General features: G+C 39.8%; 1 pseudogene; it reads right to left on the bottom strand.

The window, feature by feature from the left end:
• Nucleotides 1-6,571: 6,571 nt before the first annotated feature.
• Nucleotides 6,572-7,223, bottom strand: part of LOC136157281 (cytochrome P450 2C9-like) — a 61,605-nt pseudogene continuing 60,953 nt past the window's right edge.

Here is a 7,223-nt window from a genome sequence, read left to right as displayed (position 1 = left end):
GGCCAAACTGCAAACCCCCAAACTGTGAGCAGGCTCCCAGTCACTAACCAAGTCTTCCTCGGATCCTAGACAGTTGACACCTGCCAGGAGGGTCACAGCCTGAGATCAGCTCACCAGAGGAGACACATAGCACACCGGAAACGGCACTCGGGTGCACCCAGGATACCAAGTGGCCAGGACTAGGGAGGTGATTAAGATGCACAGCCCACCTGGGACAGTGCATTTGCCAAGCACCTGGTCACCTGAGCAGCTCGGAACTAGGAAGGGCACAAAGTGCAGGCCCAACCGAGTCTGTGCTTTTGTGGAGTAGCCGAGAACCTGGATCTGAGCATCTTAGACCTGGGAAGTGCATGAAACCCAGGGCCTGCTTTGGACAGTTCCCCTGCAGTGGAACCTGGAGCCTGAGCAGTGTGGACTAGGAAAGTACAGACCCCAAGAGCTGGGCAAGCCCAGTATGGTTCATACACTGCAAGCACTGCCCACACATGCCAGTGATATTTCTTTGCAGTGTTGCTCCCTCCTCACAGTACAACTGAATAAATGAGGCTAAATAAGTGACTTCTCCGCCCCCTTGTGTCAGAGCGGAAATTATATACTGTAGAGACTTGCAAACAGAAGAAGCCAAAATAAACAAAGAGGGAACCACTCTGGAAGTGACAGGTGCAACAGATTAAAACACTGTAGTTAGCATTGACTAAGCATTGGAAGGGGCCTATAGACCTTGAGAAGAAGCATAAGATGGAACAAGGATCTATCTGAAACTGAACTGACCCCACACTGCCCTCAACAGTTCCAGAGAAATTACTAGATATACTTTATTATTATCATTTTTGATTGCCTTATTTTTGGTTCTTTATTGTTCCTTTAGCTTTCATTTTTATAACTTACTATTACCTTGCAAAAAAAGACCCTATTTTAAAGCATATTTCATATATATTATTTTTATAATTTTGGTGGTAGATTTTGTTTTGTATTTTTAATATTGTACTTTTGAGAGTCCAACCTCTACTATATATTTTTAATCTTTGCTTTTTGGTATTTGTTATCAATTTTGTACTTTTAAAAATCTACTCTTCAGTACTCATTTTTACTTAAGGGTGTGATTACTGGCTTGATTGCTCTCTCCCCTTTTGATTCTCCTTTTTCTCCCCCAAGTCACCTCTATCTGCTCCCTCCCACTTCTCTTCTCTACTTAACTCTGTGAATCTTTCTGTGTGTTTTGGGCTGTGGAGAATACTTAGGGAAATGATTACTGGCAAGATTGGTCACTCTTTTTGACTCCAACTCTTCTCTTCCTGGCCACCTCTATCAACCTCCTCCCTTTTCTCTTCTCTATGTAACTCCATGAACTTCTCTGAGTGTTCCATACTGTGGAGAGCACATAGGGATTGATTATTGGCTAGATTGCACTCTCCCCTTTTGAATCCCCCTCTTCTCCTCCTGGTCACCTCTATCTCCCTCCTCCCTCTTCTCTTCTCCATGTAACCCTGCGAACCTCTCTGGGTGTCCCTCACTATAGAGAATCTTTTCACCATTAACTGAGATGTTTTTATCATCTGTGCTGTACGGATGAAGTCTTGAGGCTACTGTAAGAATAAGACTGAAAGCCAGAGGAAGGAGGCTTAAATCCAAAACTTGAGAACACCAGAAAACTCCTGACTCCAGGAAACATTAACCGACAAAGCTCGTCCAAAAGCCTCCCTACCTAAACTGAAATCAAGCGCCACCCAAGAGCCAACAAGTTCTAGAGCAAGACATACCAAATGAATTCCCCAGAAACATAGGAACATAACCCTGAGCATTAAAATACAGGTGGCCAAAAGTCAAACCAAGCCCATAGACACCTCAGAACTCACTACTGGACACTTCATTGAACTCCAGAGAGAAGAGATCCAGCTCCACCCAACAGAACACTGACGCAAGCTTCCCTAAGCAGGAAATCTTGACAAGCCACTCATCCAACCCCGTCCACAGGGAGCAACCTCCACAACAAAGAGGAACCATAAACTTCCAGCATACAGAAAGGCCACCCCAAACACAGCAATCTAAACAAGATGAAAAGGCAGAGAAATATTCAGCCAGTAAAGGAACAAGATAAATGCCCACCAAGCCAAACAAAAGTGGAGGAGATGGGGAGTCTACCTGAGAAAGAATTCAGAATAATGATAGTAAAAATGATCCAAAATCTTGGGGAAAAAATGGAGTCACAGATAAATAGTCTGGAGGCAAGAACTGAGAAGATGAAAGACATGTTTAACAAGGACTGAGAAGAAATTAAAAAAGAGTCAACCAATAATTAATAATGCAATAACTGAGATCAAAAGCACTCTGGAGGGAACCAACAGTAGAATAAGTGAGGCAGAAGACAGGATAAGTGAGGTGGAGACAGAATGGTGGAAATAAATGAAACAGAGAGGAAAAAAGAAAAAAGAATTAAAAGAAATGAAGACAATCTTAGAGACCTCTGGGACAATGTCAAATGCCCAAACACTTGAATCATAGGAGTCCCAAAAAAAGAAGACAAAAAGAAAGGCCATGAGAAAATACTTGAGGAGATAATAGTTGAAAACTTCCCTAAAATGGGGAAGGAAATAGCCACCCAAGTCCAAGAAACCCAGAGAGTCCCAAACAGGGTAAATCCAAGGAGAAACACCTGAAGACACATATTAATCAAATTAACAAAGATCAAACAAAAAGAGCAAATATTAAAATCAGCAAGGGAAAAACAACAAATAACTCACAAGGGGATTCCCATAAGGATAACAGCTGGTCTTTCAATAGAAACTCTTCAGGCCAGAAGGGAATGGCAGGACATACTTAAAGTGATGAAAGAGAAAAACCTACAACCCAGATTGCTATATCCAGCAGGGATCTCATTCAAATATGAAGGAAAAATCAAAAGCTTTACAGAAAAGCAAAGGCTGAGAGGATTTAGCACCACCAAACCAGCTCTTTAACAAATGCTAAAGGATCTTCTCTAGACAGGAAACACAGGAAAGGTGTATAAACTCGAACCCCAAACAACAAAGTAAATGACAATGGGATCATACATATCAATAATTACCTTAAATATAAATGGGTTGAATGCCCCAACCAAAAGACAAAGACTGGCTGAATGGATAAAAAAACAATACCCCTATATATGCAGTCTACCAGAGACCCACCTCGAAACAAGGGACACATACAGACTGAAAGTGAAGGGCTGGAAAAAGATATTCCATGCAAATAGAGACCAAAAGAAAGCAGGAGTAGCAAGACTCATATCAGATAAAATAGACTTTAAAACAAAGGCCGTGAAAAGAGACAAAGAAGGACACTACATAATGATCAAAGGATCAATCCAAGAAGAAGCTATAACAATTATAAATATATATGCACCCAACATAGGAGCTCTGCAATATGTAAGGAAATGGTAACAGGTACAAAAGGGGAAACTAACAATAACACAATAATAGTGGGAGATTTGAATATCCCACTCACATCTATGGATAGATCAACTAAACAGAAAATTAGCAAGGAATCACAAACTTTAAATGATGCAATAGACCAGTTAGACCTAATTGATATCTATAGGACATTTCACTCCAAAACAATGAATTTTACCTTTTACTCAAGTGCACACGGAACCTTCTCCAGGATAGATTACATCATGGACCATAAATCTAGCCTTGGTAAATTAAAAAAAATTGAAATCATTCCAAGCATCTTTTCTGATCACAGTGCAATAAGATTAGCTGTCAACGACAGGAAAAAAGCTATTAAAAATAAAAACATATGGAGACTAAACAACGCACTTCTGAATAATCAACAAATCACAGAAGAAATCAAAATATACATAGATACAAATGAAAATGAAAACACAGCAACCCAAAACCTAAGAGATTCAGTAAAAGCAGTGCTAAGGGCAAGGTTCATAGCAGTACACACTTACCTCAAGAAACAAGAGAAAAATAAAATCAATAACCTAGCTTTACACCAAAAGCAACTAGAAAAAGAAGAAATGAAGAACCCCAGGGTTAGTAGAAGGAAAAAAGTCATAAAAATTAGGGCAGAAATAAATGAAAAAGAAAAAAGGAGATGATAACAAAAATCAAGAAAACTAAAAGCTAGTTCTTTAAGAAGATAAATAAAATAAACAAATCATTCAGTTCAGTTTAGTTCAGTTGCTCAGTCATGTCTGACTCTTTGCAATCCCATGGACTGCAACACACCAGGCCTCCCTGTCCATCACCATCTCCTGCAGTCCACCCAAACTCATGTCCATAGATTATTTGATGCCATCCAACCATCTCATGCTCTGTCATCCCATTCTCCTCCAGCCTTCAATCTTTCCCAGAATCAGGGTCTTTTCCAGTGAGTCAGTTCTTCGTGTCAGGTGGCCAAAGTTTGGATTTTCGGCTTCAATATCAGTCATTCATTGAACTCTCAGGACTGATCTCCTTTAGGATGAACTGGTTGGATCTCCTTGCAGCCCAAGGGACTCTCAAGTGTCTTCTCCAATACCACAGTTCAAAAGCATCAATTCTTTGGCACTCAACTCTCTCTATAGTTCAATTCTTACATCCATAAATGGCTACTGGAAAAACCATAGCCTTTACTACACGGACCTTTTTGGCAAAGTAATGTCTCTGCTTTTTAATATTCTGTCTAGGTTGGTCATAATTTTCCTTCCAAGGAGTAAACATCTTTTAATTTCACAGTCAAAATCTGCAGTGATTTTAGAGCCCCCCAAAATAAAGTCAGCCACTGTTTCCACTGTTTTCCCGTCTATTTGAAACGACGTGATGGAACCAGATGCCATGATCTTAGTTTTTTGAATGTTGAGCTTTAAGCCAACTTTTTCACTCTCCTCTTTCACTTTCATCAGAGGCTCTTTAGTTTTTCTTCACTTTCTGCCATAAGGGTGGTGTCATCTGCATATCTGTGGTTATTGATATTTCTCCTGGCAATCTTGATTTCAGTTTGTGCTTCATCCAGTCCAGCATTTCTCATGATGTACTCTGCATATAATTTAAATAAGCAGAGACACAATTTACAGCCTTGATGTACTCTTTTCTGATTTGGAACCAGTCTATTGTTTCATGTCCAGTTCTAGCTATTGCTTCTTGATCTGCATGCAGATTTGTCAGGAGGCAGGTCGTGTGGTCTGGTATTCCCATCTCTTGAATAATTTCCCACAGTTTGTTGTGATCCACACAGTCAAAGTCTTTGGCATAGTCAATAAAGCAGAAGTAGATTATTTTCTGGAGCCTTCTTGCTTTTTTGATGATCCAACTGATGTTGGCAATTTGATCTCTAGTTCCTCTGCCTTTTCTAAATCCAGCTTGAGCATCTGGAAGTTCACAGGTGACGTACTGTTGAAGCCTGGCTTGGAGAATTTTGAGCATCACTTTCCTACTGCTGCTGCTACTAAGTCACTTCAGTCGTGTCCAACTCTGAAACCCCATAGACAGCAGCCCACCAGGCTCCGCCATCCCTGGGATTCTCCAGGCAAGAACCCTGGAGTGGGTTGCCATTTCCTGCTCCAATGCATGAAAGTGAAAAGTGAAAATGAAGTCGTTCAGTCATGTTCAACTCTTAGCAATCCCATGGACTGCAGCCTACCAGGCTCCTCTGGCCATGGGAATTTTCCAGGCAAGAGTACTGGAGTGGGTTGCCATTGCCTTCTCCAATTATTTTCCTAGTGTGTGACATGAGTGCATTTGTGCAGTAGTTTGAATATTCTTTGGCATTGCCTTTCTTTGGGATTGAAATGAAAACTGACTTTTCCAGTACTGTGGCCAAGGCTGAGTTTTCCAAATTTTCTGGCATATTGGGTGCAGCACTTTCACAGCATCATCTTTTAGGATTTGAAATAGCTCAATTGGAATTCTATCACCTCCACTAGCTTTGTTCATAGTGATGCTTCCTAAGGCCCACTTGACTTCGCATTGCAGGATGTCTGGCTCTAGGTGAATGATCACCATCAAGATTATCTGGGTCATGAAGATCTTTTTTGTATAGTTATTCTGTGTATTCTTGCCACCTCTTCTTCATATCCTCTGCTTCTGTTAGGTCCATACCATTTCTGTCCTTTATAGGGCCTATCTTTCCATGAAAAGTTCCTTTGGTATCTCTAAGTTTCTTGAGTTTTATTAGGAATATACATAGCAGAAATAGCTCTGCATTTATACATACAAGTCTTCTTTTTTAATTTTGTATGGAAGATCCCCTGGAGAAGGAACTGACTACCCACTCCAGTATTCTTATCTGGAGAATTCCATGGATAGAGGAGCCTAATGGGTTATGGTCCTTGGAGTGGCAAAGAGTCAGACGCTACTGAGTGATTAACATTTTCACATAGTAATATGCACATAGAACGACCCAACATTTTATTTACAAAAGTAGTGGCCAATACAGATGTTACAGAGTATGAAGAAGAGAACATATATTTCTGCAGTGAAATTGCACAATGAATGAGGGGAGGTCAGAGCAGGCACTCTCAGAAAAGATGATAGAAAACAGATGAATGATGCTGCAAATGAGAGGGAGTTGAAGACATCACCAAAGAAGCCAGATGATCTAACATTCTTCACAGAGGAATGAAACAGAGCTGGTAAGGAGGTGGCACAGAAAATAACCCATTGACAACTGGGGTGGTGTCAATATCTTTTGGATCAACCACAGATTTCAAGATAAATTTTTGTAAAATTGTGGTCAGGAATAAAAAGAGCTGCATGCAGGCCAGGCCCTCATTGACATTTTAGGAATCAGTGAACTAAAATGAACCTGAATGGGTGAATTTAATTCAGATGACCATTATATCTACTACTGCGGGCAAGAATCCCTTAGAAGAATTAGAATAACCTTCATAGTCATTCCCATAAGTGAGATGTTAACCTCCTCTTTCCTTCAGATCAGAAATGAAATAAAGATGAAAAAAATATATTAATCCAGATAGCAGGATAATATATATAGCAATCACAATTAACCAGAGACAGATTTTTCAAAATGATACTAAAATTCGCAAGGTTGCTACATATAAGCATATCAAAATGATAAAATCAATTGTATTTTCACTTTCCAGGTAAAAAATGGAAAAGTCATTAAAAAAATTATAACAACAGCAATAACTACCTTGGGAAAACTAAAAACAAAAAAACGTGCAAAACAATGCTTGAAAAAATTATTGAAAAAAGTTAAAGAAAGCCCTTTAAAATAGGGAGACTATATCACATTCATTA

Source organism: Muntiacus reevesi, chromosome 2, assembly GCF_963930625.1.
Source record: "Muntiacus reevesi chromosome 2, mMunRee1.1, whole genome shotgun sequence".
NCBI lineage: Eukaryota > Metazoa > Chordata > Mammalia > Artiodactyla > Cervidae > Muntiacus > Muntiacus reevesi.
The sequence above is the reverse complement of the archived record's forward strand: the minus strand, read 5'-3'. Positions and strand labels throughout refer to the sequence as shown.